The following is a 14,406-nucleotide window of genomic DNA, read 5'->3' on the forward strand; positions in this document are numbered from 1 at the left end:
TAGAAGGTTCCATTTCCAGACCTGGTTTTTCACTCTCTAAGATAACGGGGTCGTAAGGCAGCACTGCAGTGAGTGCCCAGAGGTAAGGGAAGAACTACTCCATGGTGACACCTCCATCCAGTGAAGGAGTGATGCTGGACTTCAGACAGCATCTTGCTGATCCTCTTCAATGGATTGTAGTGTGGAGAGGGGGTTTCTATATGCAGACCCATGAAGGTTAACAGGATGCAGAAGGCCCCTTGTGTGAGCAAAGCTCGCTCCCTTGGAGCTGTGGGCATGGTGATTAGGGAATGGGGAAGTACCACCTCACAGTTGCTGATGGAGTACCATCTATGCGCAGCCCCAGTCTTATATCCAATATCCAGGCACTACAAGACTGGGAGGGAACAGTCCCATTGCTCTGAGACACCGTTGCAGTAATATAGTAATGTCTCTTTAAGGCTCAGCGGCAACAAGGGGGAAACAAAACCAGGGGATGCATCAGTGAAAGCACAGGAAAGATTCCGACTGTGCAGAATCTTCTTGTCAAGCCCTTTCACATGATGGATTGTCATCAGATCAGTTCAGTGTGCTCTGCCTCCCTTCACAGCACGAGTGAGATACAGGCGGAGCACCATCAAGTTACGGATGGCGTTTCACTGCTACAGCCAACATGCTGATTTCTAGCTCACAGCACTGTGCCTGAGGACTTCCATGGTCCCTGGACAACAATCTGAAACCCCGTTGATGCTCCAAATGATCTACACCCATTGGCTGACAATGACCTGGCCTCATGCTGCTGAAGCAGGTGCTAGGTATGGCAGCACATATGGTGTGAAAAATTAATGGACAGAGTGTGCTGAGAATCACAACCTACATTAACATCAAGAAAGACTCCACACTGTGGGAACCTTTAGAATATCTAGTATTGCCCACAAACATACAGTAACTGCTGTTCCCAATGTTTCCTGGCGAGTTTTCCACTGCTTGTGTATTTAGAAATGGGATTTTTTTCCAATCACAAAACCCGTCGTCCCATTGGCCTCTGAATGTAGCATCTGTGCCACTGCCCCATAGGTACTGTCAACCAGGAGATTTTGATTTCATTGCAGGAGCAGCAGAAGTGGATGCTAGGGTTGTGAGGGAAGAAACTTATTCAAATGCAAATGTTCCCATAGTAGCCAAAGAAATACAGAAGATTTCTTGGCAAAATAAGTCCACCCAGGTGTAACTACTTGAATGATCTGCTCTCCCACCAACCAGGTCCTGCCTACACCAGTGCAGCTTATGTCAGTCATTTACTGCATTTCTTGTCTGTTGGTGAAATTGTAGCTGGTGACAGATGGAGACTGAGCCCAAGTACAGTGTTGCTGAAAGCAGCTCACAAACATGGACATGTGCTAAATGGATTTGTTTTTATTTTTACTTTACTTGGTGATTTATTCTGATTAAAAAAAGGCACCATGGGCTTGTTTGGATCCGGATACACAAACACCTCCTCTCTCTTCGCTTCCCTCTTCCTTTGCTACTTATTGTTTGTATCACATTTATACCTAGTGGCCCACAACAAGTGGGACCCTGATGTGTCAGGTGCTTCAGACAACATACAGTTTGTAATCTAAATAGCCTGTATCAGGGACAAGACGGACAAGAAGTATCATCTCCATTTTGCAGCTAGGGAACTGAGGCACAGAGAGATTGTCTACCGTCACAGAGAAAGTCTGTGACAGAGCTGGGAACTGAACTCACCTCTGAGTCCCAAGCCAGGTTCTTAATCACAAAACCATCTTATTTCCATTTCAGTCTCTTTACAACTTGATACTTGTAATAAGGGTGTGACATGCATAGAAATACTTGTTAGAAATAATCTGTTTCCTGGCCCCCATCACACGATCTGACTCAGGATTGTAAAGGCAATGCCGTAAGAGTTGTCAGTACCCACTAACACCAGGGGCTAATTTTACAATTTTTGGTATCTGCTTCTCCAAACAGTCTCGCTGATTTCAAAATTCATGTACTAGAGTAGCCTTCTCCATCAACAATCCAGCAGTCCCTTACTCTGATGAGAAAGTGCTGGAGCTAATGTTCCCTGTGCCAAATCCAACAGAAATGAGAACAATTGCAAACATTCTTGCAAATAAAGAGAATTTAAAACTCTTTTATTCGTCTCAATTTCCATGATCTGTGAAACACTGAGGGGAGAGGGGACAGTCCTTACTGGTCAATTCAATACGGTTTCAGAGGTGCACACTCTTCTGCAGGTTCTGTCCCTCTTTTGTGGCTCCGGTCTCTGAGCACTGCCACGAGGGCTCTTTGCATTCAGATTGAACTGCTCATACTAATGCCACCTGCTCCTCAATTTCTCCTCTCTTGACATGCTTAGTTCCACTGGGAAATGTCCGCTCTCCACCACAGCATTCAAATCACCACCATTCATTAGTGCTGGCTATGGTACTAGAACAATGGCTGCGGAATTACCCGCCCTGTCCCTAAAGATATAGCTCAGCCTTTCCCGTCTATGTCTCTTTATCTGCTGCCGACGATCATGCTGACAGCTTTGGTGTAACATTCACAATTATGCAAAAAGGAAAGGAGGACTTGTGGCACCTTAGAGGCTAAGCAATTTATTTGAGCATCAGCTTTCGTGAGCTACAGTCAAGCCTGTCATTGTATCAAGCAACTGGAGATTCAAAACAAGGGGTAGCTTCTGTACTTCCATTGTGTGACCCCAGTACAGAGCATCAGCTAGCTCAAGCTGTGCACACCATCTGGACATTTTGTAAGTCACATACTATTCACGTTAGCTGATCTAGCAGTAGCATATTGTGAGGTCAGGGCTCAACTCTCAGAATGAGTCCTTCACCCTCATGGTACTGGGAACTAGAAGCATAGCAAATGCAGTGCTGAGCCCCTGCGGAGAAGGAGACTTGACAACATGAACATAAAGAACAGAGGGTACTGGAGGGTCTTCTGAGAGGGCTGCCGCTGCCGCTCCCACACCAAGCTGTCAACTGGCAAGATTGCCAGGTCAGCCAGCTCACTGAACCTCAAGTTCTTTCCCTTACTGCAATACATATAGAGGTCCTAGGGGTAATCAGTCTCTGATCATCCTCAGTTGAGGGGGCGGGGAGAGATGTACCATGATCATTAAGCCAATCCTTTCTTCCTGCATGCGTGTCAACTGCAAGGGACTTGAGCCACCAGTTAACACTCTCTCTGTGTGCCAGATCCAGAATAGAGAAGGACTCTACGCTGGCACACAATGCTATAGATTTTTTAAAAAAAACATTTTGTGGGGTCCTTTCCTATCACATTGAAACCCTTGGGGGCTTTCCTTGTGTTCTGCTTTTTTAGCACTTCAGGTGTTAAATTAATATAATAGTTTTGCCAGAACAGCTTCTTTGATAATGCCTGCATGTTCAAGGCCTACTTCCTAGCAGCACAAACAGCAAACACAGCTCTGGGCTATTAACCAATTTATTACATTTGCTCTCAGAGAATATGTTAACCTAGCAATAAGCAACCTGATCATTCTAGTTTAGACTTAAAAAAACCTGTTAAAACACTTCTGCAACAGATCAGAAGCCATCTTGTTGGCTAGCAAGAAGAGCCAACATTGCTTCTGAACTTATTGCACTTTATTTAGTACATGTTCCAGAATAGCTTTTATTACGTGTACCAGTTTTATCAAAAAAAGAAAAGGAGTACTTTTGGCACCTTAGAGACTAACCAATTTATTTGAGCATAAGCTTTCGTGAGCTACAAGATCATCTGTAAGTCACATATATCTATAAGCCTCCCAACAGCTTCCAGTACAATAATTAACAGCAAAACAGAACTTTTAAGTGCGCATTTTCAGAGTACAGATAAAAGCTAAGCCACTAAGTGATATTCAAATCCATGACATGATTGTTATATTTAAAGGTGACACTGAAAACAATCTTTAATTTTGAGCGCCATCTGGTGGAAAAAGAAAAGGAGTACTTGTGGCACCTTAGAGACTAACCAATTTATTTGAGCATAAGCTTTCGTGAGCTACAGCTCACTTCATCGGATGCATACTGTGGAAACTGCAGAAGACATTATATACACAGAGAGCATGAAACAATACCTCCTCCCACCCCACTCTCCTGCTGGTAATAGCTTATCTAAAGTGATCACTCTCCTTACAATGTGTATGATAATCAAGTTGGGCCATTTCCAGCACAAATCCAGGTTCTCTCACCCTCCGCCCCCCCGCCACAAACTCACTCTCCTGCTGGTAATAGCCCATCCAAAGTGACCACTCTCTTTACAATGTGTATGATAATCAAGGTGGGCCATTTCCAGCACAAATCCAGGTTTTCTCACCCCCCCCCCCAAAAAAAAGACCACACACACAAACTCACTCTCCTGCTGGTAATAGCTCATCCAAACTGACCACTCTCCTTACAATGTGTATGATAATCAAGTTGGGCCATTTCCAGCATAAATCCAAGTTTAACCAGAACGTCTGGGGTGGGGGGTGGGGGGGTAGGAAAAAACAAGGGGAAATAGGCTACCTTGCATAATGACTTAGCCACTCCCAGTCTCTATTTAAGCCTAAATTAATAGTATCCAATTTGCAAATGAATTCCAATTCAGCAGTTTCTCGCTGGAGTCTGGATTTGAAGTTTTTTTGTTGTAAGATATCGACCTTCATGTCTGTAATTGCGTGACCAGAGAGATTGAAGTGTTCTCCGACTGGTTTATGAATGTTATAATTCTTGACATCTGATTTGTGTCCATTTATTCTTTTACGTAGAGACTGTCCAGTTTGACCAATGTACATGGCAGAGGGGCATTGCTGGCACATATCACATTGGTGGATATGCAGGTGAACGAGCCTCTGATAGTATGGCTGATGTGATTAGGCCCTGTGATGGTGTCCCCTGAATAGATATGTGGGCACAGTTGACAACGGGCTTTGTTGCAAGGATAGGTTCCTGGGTTAGTGGTTCTGTTGTGTGGTATGTGGTTGTTGGTGAGTATTTGCTTCAGGTTGGGGGGCTGTCTGTAGGCTAGGACTGGCCTGTCTCCCAAGATTTGTGAGAGTGTTGGGTCATCCTTCAGGATAGGTTGTAGATCCTTAATAATGCGTTGGAGGGGTTTTAGTTGGGGACTGGAGGTGACGGCTAGTGGCGTTCTGTTATTTTCTTTGTTAGGCCTGTCCTGTAGTAGGTGACTTCTGGGAACTCTTCTGGCTCTATCAATCTGTTTCTTCAGTTCCGCAGGTGGGTATTGTAGTTGTAAGAATGCTTGATAGAGATTTTGTAGGTGTTTGTCTCTGTCTGAGGGGTTGGAGCCAATGCGGTTGTATCGCAGAGCTTGGCTGTAGACGATGGATCGTGTGGTGTGGTCAGGATGAAAGCTGGAGGCATGTAGGTAGGAATAGCGGTCAGTAGGTTTCCGGTATAGGGTGGTGTTTATGTGACCATTGTTTATTAGCACTGTGGTGTCCAGGAAGTGGATCTCTTGTGTGGACTGGACCAGGCTGAGGTTGATGGTGGGATGGAAATTGTTGAAATCATGGTGGAATTCCTCAAGGGCTTCTTTTCCATGGGTCCAGATGATGAAGATGTCATAAATATAGCGCAAGTAGGGTAGGGGTGTTAGGGGATGAGAGCTGAGGAAGCGTTGTTCTAAATCAGCCATAAAACCCATAACTATCTTACCCATAACTATTTTACATTTGGGGACAATGTATACCTCCAAATCAGCAGCACAGCTATGGGTACCCGCATGGCCCCACAGTATACCAACATTTTTATGGCTGATTTAGAACAATGCTTCCTCAGCTCTCGTCCCCTAACGCCCCTACTCTACTTGCGCTATATTGATGACATCTTCATCATCTGGACCGAGTCAGTAAACTGCGCCAGTGCACTTTTAAACGTCCAAATGCACATTCTACCACCATTCTGCACTTGCTCAGCCTATAGTTGAACAGCTCCTGACTACTGTCCAAGCTGCCTGTGCACGGCTTCACGAGCCATGGCATTAAGTTGTAGGCTGGGTCCCCAAGGATAACTATAGGCATTTCAACATCCCCAACTGTTATTTTCTGGTCTGGAAACAAAGTCCCTTCCTGCAGCTTTTGAAACAGACCAGAGTTCCTGAAGATGCGAGCGTCATGCACCTTTCCCGGCCATCCCACGTTGATGTTGGTGAAACATCCCTTGTGATCCACCAGTGCTTGCAGCACTATTGAAAAGTACCCCTTGCAGTTTATGTACTCACTGGCTTGGTGCTCTGGTGCCAAGATAGGGATATGGGTTCCGTCTATGGCCCCACTACAGTTAGGGAATCCCATTGCAGCAAAGCCATCCACTAGGACCTGCACATTTCCCAGGGTCACTACCCTTGATAGCAGCAGATCTTTGATTGCGTTGGCTACTTGCATCACAGCAGCCCCCACAGTAGATTTGCCCACTCCAAATTGATTCCCAACTGACCGGTAGCTGTCTGGCATTGCAAGCTTCCACAGGGCTATTGCCACTCGCTTCTCAACTGTGAGGGCTACTCTCATCTTGGTATTCTTGCGCCTCAGGGCAGGGGAAAGCAAGTCACAAAGTTCCAAGAAAGTGTCCTTACGCATGCGAAAGTTTCGCAGCCACTGGGAATCGTCCCAGACATGCAACACTATGTGGTCCCACCAATCTGTGCTTGTTTCCCGAGCCCAGAATCGGCCTTCCACTGCATGAACCTGCCCCATTAGCACCATGATGCCCACATTGCCAGGGCCCGTGCTTTGGGAGAAGTCTGTGTCCATGTCCTCATCACTCACATCACCGCGCTGACATCGCCTACTCGCCCGGTATTGGTTTGCCAGGTTCTGGTGCTGCATATACTGCTGGATAATGCGTGTGGTGTTTAATGTGCTCCTAATTGCCAAAGTGATCTGAGCGGGCTCCATGCTTGCTGTGGTATGGCATCTGCACAGAAAAAAGGCGCGGAACAATTGTCTGCCATTGCCCTGATGGAGGGATGGGTGACTGACAACATGGCTTACAGGGTTGGCTTACAGGGAATTAAAATCAACAAAGGGGGTGGCTTTGCGAGAAACTGAATGGCCCCCTCAAGGATAGAACTCAAAACCTCAAGGATAGAACTCAAAACTGGGTTTAGCAGGCCGTTGATTTCACGGAGGGAGGGAGAGAGGAGAAATGAATACAAAACAAATCTGGTCTATTTCTTGTTTTGAGCCACCTTATCTATCTTTATGCATCTTGCTGGCAGCAGACTGCTAGCCATCGTCAACACCTGGGTGCTCGGCAGAAGACGGTGCAGTATGACTGCTGGCCATCATCTCCTGCTAGCTGCAGATTAAAAGACAGTGCAGGACTGAATCGCCACAAGAAGAAACAAGGGAAATGACCTGGCTGAGTCACTCCCATGTTTGCCCAGGCGCCCGGTTAAAAGAGCACCCAGGACTACGTCGATGATGGCTACCAGTCATTCTGCACTGTCTGCTGCCAAAGGGCAATAAACTTCTGCTGTGTAGCAATGCAGTACCACGTCTGCCAGCACCCAGGAGACATATGGTGACGGTTAGCTGAGCGGGCTCCATGCTTGCCGTGGTATGGCGTCTGCAAAGGTAACTCAGGAAAAAAGGCGCAAAACAATTGTCTGCCCTTGCTTTCACGGAGGGAGGGAGGGAACGGGGGCCTGACGATATGTACCCAGAACCACCCGCGACAATGTTTTAGCCCCATCAGGCACTGGGATTTCTACACAGAATTCAAATGGGCAGCGGAGAATGCAGGAACTGTGGGATAGCCACCCACAGTGCAACGCTCCGAAAGTCGACTTTTGCCTCGGTACTGTGGACACACTCCGCCGACTACATGCACTTAGAGCATTTGTGTGGACACACACACAATCAACTACATAAAAATGCTTTCTACAAAACCGACTACTATAAATTCGACCTAATTTCGTAGTGTAGACATACCCTCAGTCAGGTTCAAATGGTGTAGGCTCTGTGTGAAATATTGAGTGCATAATGTCTGCAGCTATTGACTACGCAGTCCATATATGACCACTCTAGCTCAGGGATTTGTGAGCTCTTGGAGTATGAAAAACATTGCTGAAGTACAAAGCCATGCATCCAAGGCCTGATTTTCAAAACCAGCTAGTAATATTTGGGGTCCAGCCTGACATATCTTAAAGGGGCCTGATTTTTAGAAAGTGCTGGGCTCCCAGCCTTCTGAAAAACTGCACCTCTTTAGGGTTGTGACAGGTTGGATCACAGGAACCCCCAACTGATGTGCCAAGACTTCCTCTGCCCCTGCTTTCCCTGCCAGCTTGGGACTCCAGAGCCCTACCTGGCTGTGCCAGATACATTTGCCAGCCACAAACACAGACCCAGGTCTGAACCACGTCCACAATCAGCAAGCTTAATTGAAAGCAGCTTAAGAAGTGTTCCTGTTTTTAATACTCAGATGCCCAACTCCCAATGGGGTCCAAACCCCCAAATAAATCTGTTTTACCCTATATAAAACTTATACAGGGTAAACTCATAAATTGCTTGCCCTCTATAATGCTGATAGAGAGATATGCACAGCTGTTTGCGGCCCCCCTCCCGGTATTAATACATACTCTGGGTTAAATAATAAGTAAAAAGTGATTTTATTAAAATACAGAAAGTAGGATTTAAGTGATTCCAAGTAGTAACAGACAGAACAAAGTGAATTACCAAGTAAAATAAAACAAAACACTCAAGTCTAAGCCTAATACAGTAATAAAACTGAATACAGATAAAATCTCACCCTCAGAGATGTTTCAATAAGTTTCTTTCACAGACTGGATGCCTTCCTAGTCTGGGCACAATCCTTTCCCCTGGTACAGCCCTTGTTCCAGCTCAGTAGCTGTAGCTAGGGGATTTCTCATGACTTCAGCCCCCTTTGTTCTGTTCCACACCCTTACATGGCTTTGGTACAAGGCAGGAATCTTTTGTTTCTCTGGGTCCCCACCCCTCCTTCTCAATGGAAAAGCACCAGGTTTAAGATGGATCTCAGTTCCAGGTCACTGGTCACATTTTCTGTGAGACTCCAAGGGCTTGGCTACACTTGCGCGTAACAGCTCATTAAAGCAGCCCCGGGTACCCTAACTCACAACCTGTCCACACTGGCAAGGCACTTAGAGAGCCTGGACTCTGCAGCGGGAGTGCTCCTGGTAATCCACCTCCACCAGAAGCATAATGCTTGGTGCGTCTCGCCTGAAAGGCCCCAGCATCAGTGTGCATAAGGTGTTGCATTACTGCCCTCTGATCGGCCTCAGGAAACGTCCCATAATCCCCTTAAGTCAAGTGGCCACTCTTGTCATTGTTTGGAATTGGCTGGAGGAATGTGGATATGCCCTTTCAAAGATCTGTTTCTTACAGCCGGCATGCTTATCTGCTCCGGGACAAAGCAAGCATTAGTGTGGAATGTTGCTTGAGAGGCAGGGGGAGGGGGGGTCTGTTGCTGTCTGAATTTACAAGACAGCGTGCTGACATGCTCTCAGCCCCCCAAAACCCACTCTCCCCTCACATACACACAACACACTCCCTGTCACACTCCACCCCCCATGTGAAAAGCATGTTGCAGCCACTTTCATGCTGGGATAGCTACCACAATGCACTGCTCTCTGTGGCCGTTGCAAGAGCTGCTAATGTGGCCATGCCAGTGCACTTGAATTTGACAGTGTGGGCACACTGCAGTGCTTTCTCTACTGTGCTCTCCGAGGGCTGGTTTAACTCACAGTGCTCTACAGCTGTAAGTGTAGCCATGCCCCAAGTCTTCGTTCCTCCCAGCCTGACTCACAGGAAGGCCTGCCTGCAAACAGAGTCATCCACAATCAGTTGTCCTGGCTGATGGGAAGCATCAAGATTCCAAAACACCATTAAATGGCCCACACTTTGCATAATTATAATAGGCCCTCAGAGTTATATTTCCAGTTTCAGATACAAGAGTGATACATTTATACAAATAGAATGATCACACTCAGTAGATTATAAGCTTTGTAATGATACCTTACAAGAGACCTTTTGCATGAAGCCTATTCCAGTTACATTATAGTCATACTCATCAGCATATATTAATAAAATCGTATAGAGTGCAATGTCATAAGTGTATCTTAAATTGGATACCCAGAAACTGAGGTACTCAAAACACACATTTGACTACTTTGGCCACAGTACATTATCTGTAGGGCAAGAAGTCCCAGGATCAATGTATTTCAAGCTCCAAAACCCATTTCTAAGTGATTTTCTTAAATAAAGCTATCTTAAATAATTATTATTTTCTTAAATAAAGCTATCTTAAATAAAACATATATCTTGTTGTAGTGGCACATTACATCTCTTAACAAAAGCAGGAAGGACATACAGCCAACACCAGAGTAATATATTGCCACTTTCCCATCCCCAGGTGAGTTCAGCTTTCAATGTACTTCCAGCATTCTCTCCTGTCTCCCAGCGACCACACTATCACATGTATCATTGATGCTTCTGCTATTCATGAGAAGAGGCTGCATGTTAAGAAAAGTCATCTATAACATCGTAGTATAGGCTCAGCACCACTAAGCCAGAACAGATGGTCTGAAAGCATTAATAATCACCTGTCCAAAAATCAGAAACCCAGGGAGAGAGGAGTTTGTCATTATTACACAGTACCTTGGAGCCTGCAAGGCTGTGACTGGGTACAGATAGCAATGCTCAGCACATCACCCCAGTCTAAATGGCCTGCCAGCTGGAAGGCTCATAAAATACTGTATGTTAATACCTGCTGATAACTACTGTAGCTCCAACCCCAGTGCTGACCTTGACATTGTCAATAACCATGATACATTAACCAAATGTCTCTTAGCAAGCTCAGTGACTTCAGCATCACTGCTTATTTACTGGTTTCAGAGGAACAGCCGTGTTAGTCTGTATTCGCAAAAAGAAAAGGAGTACTTGTGGCACCTTAGAGACTAACCAATTTATTTGAGCATGAGCTTTCGTGAGCTACAGCTCACTTCTCATGCTCAAATAAATTGGTTAGTCTCTAAGGTGCCACAAGTACTCCTTTTCTTTTTGCTTATTTACTGTAATTGTGAAAACAACTTTGGCTCCTTCCTGGAGCACCCTCGTGCAGAAGAACAGGCCTGCTGGCCCCAGTTTCCCCTTTCAGAATCACCAGCAACTTCACTTCAAACTCTCTTGCTTAAATAACACCCCTCCTTACGGTTGGTTTATTACCAAATGTAGTTAAAATAACCCCCAACAAAAATCCCAAATACAGCCCATACCAAGTACATGTGGTCCTTGAAACCCCACTCTTCCCAGCAGAATTACCCCCCATTTCTCCCAAAGGTTCTCTGCTGGGAGTCTTTCCATACCATATTCCAGTGTCTTCTGCCACAATTACGCTCTTTTCAGTCTTCTTCTGTCCCTCTGCCAGGACAGCCAGCTGGATGAAACCCAGCTCTTCCCAGCCAGAATCCCCCACCACTTCTCTGCTGGAGGATCATCCTCACCCAGGGAGCATCCCTCACTCCCCCTGGCCTTTCCACTGTCCCCCTGGATTCAGCTTTCTAGTGTGGAGACATTAGAATCTGCTGCCCAGCCCTCCCCCGCTCTTCATGCCTCTGTGGTGACCAGTTTCAGTTTTCCAGTTTAAAAGTCAGCAGGCAATGCCCTCTGCTACTCTCTGGCTCTCAGCCCTCTGGCCCTGGATCTCTGTCTTGGCGAGGTTAGCCAGCAAACCCCTATTGCTGCTCTCCTGCCTTTAGCCTTCCTCCAGGAACCAACAACCGCTTCCAACTGGAACCTTCCACAGTCCCTCTCTGGCCTCTAGCAGCTCTCACATGCCCTTTTCCAGACTGACTCAGTCCATGCTCTAAGGCGACCCTCTCTCACCAGGTCATGTGGTGGGAACCCACATGGGCTCAGGTCCCCTCTTTTAAGCCCAACTTGAGGTAGCGGATGAGTCACAGGTGCACAGGCTGTGTTCTCTCAGAGGCTGTGTTTTACACAGCCCATGGCAGCGAGCCTCCTAGCACAGGCTGACAGGGCTTGTGCTAGTGCTCTAAAAATAGCTGTGTAGACAGCACGTTGAAGTTGTGGCTTGGGCTCTGAAGCCCACCCCATCCCTAGGCTTCAGAGCCCGAGCCGCAACTCCAACGTGCTGTCTACACAGTACAGTTTAGAGTGCTTGCCCCACTAGCGTGAGCCTGTGGACCTGGGCTGGCAGGCCCACTGATATAGGCTATGTAGACAGACCTTTAAAGAGACACCGTCACCCTGTTGTTGCCAGCACCCAGTGCCAGAGGCAAGCAACAGCAGGGGTTCGTTGCCCGGTGTGCATCACCCAGTAAACACAACGGGGTGGAGAAGCAGAGAGATTTATTTGGAGCTCCAAATAGGGCACAGGGAGACTGAGCTGTCTCAAATCCTGCCCACAGAGCAGGAAGTTACACGGGCTTTTATACATCCTTTCTTCAGCATACTTATCCAATAGCAAGCTGCCCTAAGTATCCATATAGCCAGCCAATCCAGTTACCAGCTAGTTCCCTTGTTTTCTGTACCATCTATTAAACTATAGATATAAAGCTGCTTTGTCCAGCATTGTTCTGCCATATCTGCCCTATTTGGCCTTTGTCATAAATATAAAGGGAAGGGTAAACCCCTTTGAAATCCCTCCTGGCCAGGGGAAAGCTCCTTTCACCTGTAAAGGGTTAAGAAGCTAAAGGTAACCTCGCTGGCACCTGACCAAAATGACCAATGAGGAGACAAGATACTTTCAAAAACTGGGAGGAGAGAGAGAAACAAAGGGTCTGTGTGTCTGTCTATATTCTGTCTTGGCTGGGGATAGACCAGGAATGGAGTCTTAGAACTTTTAGTAAGTAATCTAGCTAGGTACGTGTTAGATTATGAGTTCTTTAAATGGCTGAGAAAAGAACTGTGCTGAATAGAATAACTATTTCTGTCTGTGTATCCTTTTTGTAACTTAAGGTTTTGCCTAGAGGGGTTCTCTATGTTTTGAATCTAATTACCCTGTAAGGTATCTACCATCCTGATTTTACAGGGGGGATTTTTTGTTTCTATTTACTTCTATTTTTATTAAAAGTCTTCTGGTAAGAAAACTGAATGCTTTTTCATTGTTCTCAGATCCAAGGGTTTGGGTCTGTGGTCACCTGTGCAAATTGGTGAGGCTTTTTATCCAACATTTCCCAGGGAAGGGGGGGTACAAGTGTTGGGAGGATTGTTCATTGTTCTTAAGATCCAAGGGTCTGGGTCTGTAGTCACCTAGGCAAATTGGTGAGGCTTTTTACCAAACCTTGTCCAGGAAGTGGGGTGCAAAGTTTTGGGAAGTATTTTGGGGGAAAGATGTGTCCAAACAGCTCTTCCCCAGTAACCAGTATTAGTTTGGTGGTGGTAGCGGCCAATCCAAGGACAAAGGGTGGAATATTTTGTACCTTGGGGAAGTTTTGACCTAAGCTGGTAAAGATAAGCTTAGGAGGTTTTTCATGCAGGTCCCCACATCTGTACCCTAGAGTTCAGAGTGGGGGAGGAACCTTGACAGCCTTGTTTAGTTTCAGGCAGTCTGACTTTGCAACATATTGTTGTAAAATCCCCAGCATGACTGCTGCGAGTGCCTCCGGGCGGGGGGGGGGGGCAAGGACACTTGGGCCTAGTGCGATGGGGGCTTCATCGACACTCGTGGTCTTCCATCCCCTTGAATTACCTAGTGGCCATGCCCAGTGTCCCCAACACTGTGACATGATCATGCCTAAACTACGCCCTGTTGAACATCAGGAATGAGATAAAGGGCCCATATTTAGAATTCTATTTGTATTTAATATTTATATGGCTGTGCCTATATAGTCACGTGGGCGTTGCTGTTGTAGGTGTACTATAATTTGTAATTTGTAGTTAGTGTAATTTGCTACTACTGTGCTACAGGGTCCTGTGAATGTTCATGATTTTTATTAGCGAGTTGTAAAGTCATTTGGGGGCTTTCTAATACAGCTGTACATTTCTGAAGTAGAAATGCTGCAGGCTGGCTTTTTAAAGTGAGCAGTTGTGAGTAGAGCTGGTCAAAACATTTCTGTTTTAAAGAAAGTTTGATGAACATCAAAAAAAATTATGAGAAGGTTTGGAGGAAAAAAATGTCCATTTTCTTTTCTCCTCTTCTAGTGACAGTCGCCAGAATGACAACACTGAAAATGTAATGACTCCGGCCTGGAGGCACAAGCACCCCTTCATGTTCACTTAGTCCACCATTATTGGCAGACTGAAGTCCGTCTGAAAGGCAGGAAACCCCAGAGTTCTATTCTGATGTCAGCAGTGACCCCAGGTTAACCACTTAACCTCTCTGCCTCAGCCTCCTTCGCTGCAACATGGAGATAATAGAACTTCACAACTGGTGTGAGGGAACAGGA

The sequence above is a fragment of the Caretta caretta genome, chromosome 9 (assembly GCF_965140235.1).
Source record: "Caretta caretta isolate rCarCar2 chromosome 9, rCarCar1.hap1, whole genome shotgun sequence".
Taxonomy (NCBI): domain Eukaryota; kingdom Metazoa; phylum Chordata; order Testudines; family Cheloniidae; genus Caretta; species Caretta caretta.